The 1791-nt window shown below is 39.7% G+C and overlaps 1 non-coding gene across 1 annotated transcript; it reads left to right on the forward strand.

The window, feature by feature from the left end:
- Positions 1-1381: 1381 nt before the first annotated feature.
- Positions 1382-1518, forward strand: LOC111758367 (small nucleolar RNA SNORA2/SNORA34 family). Its single transcript, XR_002792553.1, has one exon. It is a non-coding gene; the product is annotated as a small nucleolar RNA SNORA2/SNORA34 family (small nucleolar RNA).
- The last annotated feature ends 273 nt before the right edge of the window (positions 1519-1791 follow it).

The raw sequence follows: 1791 nt of genomic DNA on the forward strand, positions 1-1791 counted from the left end.
TTTACTTACCCAGCAGTAGCTCTGAAGAAAAATAGACATTGGACACAAGGATCCCAGAAGTGTACCTCTTGGTTTAAGAGTTCCCTGGAATACTGCTAAGTAAAGTTCTTTCAAAATGCAAACAAACAAACAAAGGCTAAGTGTGTTGCTAAATGCTTCCTGGGCTTAATCCTTGCATTGAAAAACAAAAATCATAGTGGACCCTCCAGAACTGTCAGAAGAGGATGAGACCATCCATCCCTTGGTGTATTAAATAAAGGAAAAGATGACCATATTGCTCATTTATAGTGAGGGTAAACTTATTGCCTATACTTCAGTGAACATGGATTTTATACAGTGTAGGGCTTTTGGTAAGCACTAATGTCAGGGACTGTATACTTTCCCAGGTGTAACTGGGTTGACGTCGTCCTTAGAAGCCACGATTATTAGTTGACTTGTTGACATTTTGAGAAGTATTTAACAGAGTAACTCCCTTCCTAATGGATTGACTCTCAGAAGAAATGGCCTGTTGTTTAGCCTGTAAAACCTTATTAAGAAGTAGGTTGTTATTGATGGAACCAATAGGTTCTAATTACCATGAGTGTATGACAATCAAACTTTTCCTAAGAATGTGGGAACTTTGTAATATTCTCACAGTTGGTATCCATTTGTCTTTATTCGATCATAGTGCAAGATGGTATCTGGCATGGCACAAGGTTACATATTTATTTATGTGAGTAGATCAGAGTTGTGTGAAGAGAAAAGTAGCTTTGCTATGATCACGTTTGAGACCTATTAGTTTCATCCATTCTAGGTATTTTATGAGGCAAAAGGATTAGTGAGGTAAGCTTAATCAAGAAATGCCCTTTTAAAATCATGTGTGTGTGTGTGTGCACGCGTGTGTGTGAGTGTGATGTGGTTTCATTATGTTGCCCAGGCTAGTCTTGAACTTACAATCCTTGTGCCTCATTTTCCCAAGTAGCTGGGGTTACAGGCCTATGCTACCATGCCCAGCAAGAAATAGTCTAAAGATATAATAATACTATCTTTGAAAATGGCACTATAACTATTATTATATTTATGTTTTTGGCTTCTACCATTTAGGTACTGCTCTAAAAACTTCATTTAGGTTATTGCATCCAATCTGCAAAGCTATCCCTCCAAGAAGATACTTTTTTATAAGTCAACAAAGAATATAAGTAGCCTGAGGCAGAGCTAAAGTAATTTGTCCAAGTTGTTAGAGTTGGCAAATAGGAAAGCCAGGAGCCAAACTCAAGCACGTCAAGGCAGCCTGACTTGACTTTTTTGTTTTCCAAACTGACAGACAGCAATATATATATATATCTCAAAAGCCATCTACTTGCTATTTCTTTTTCTGGACATTCTAAAGAGACATTCTTTTCTGGCCCTGAATCAAGGCTGGCAGCTTCCTGATGCTGTTGGTTTTAAGCAGGAGCCTAAAGAGATGTCTTTCTATGATCTGTTGGCCATTTCAGAACTTGGGCAGTGAAATGGTCAATTCAATAGAAAGAAACAGCAATCCCCTAACCCCATGAGCGGCTGTGAGCATGGCAGGCTCCAGTGGCCCAGGATAGGGGTATACTGTCCAGTATACTCCGGTGTATACTGGGACCCACACCATTCTGGGACCTGGAGCACGAGGAAACCAAGCAACCCCTCCCCACTGCCTGTTTTGTTTTGTTGAACTTCAATATACATGAAAGTATGGACAGCTATTTTGAAGAGAACGAGAGACTCTACGACAGCCATTAGAGATGTCTCTATTGTCTGGTTTTGAAGACCTAAATTGCC

Source organism: Cavia porcellus, unplaced genomic scaffold (assembly GCF_034190915.1).
Source record: "Cavia porcellus strain 051 isolate PalLab524CR breed Dunkin Hartley unplaced genomic scaffold, mCavPor4.1 scaffold_29, whole genome shotgun sequence".
Lineage (NCBI taxonomy): Eukaryota > Metazoa > Chordata > Mammalia > Rodentia > Caviidae > Cavia > Cavia porcellus.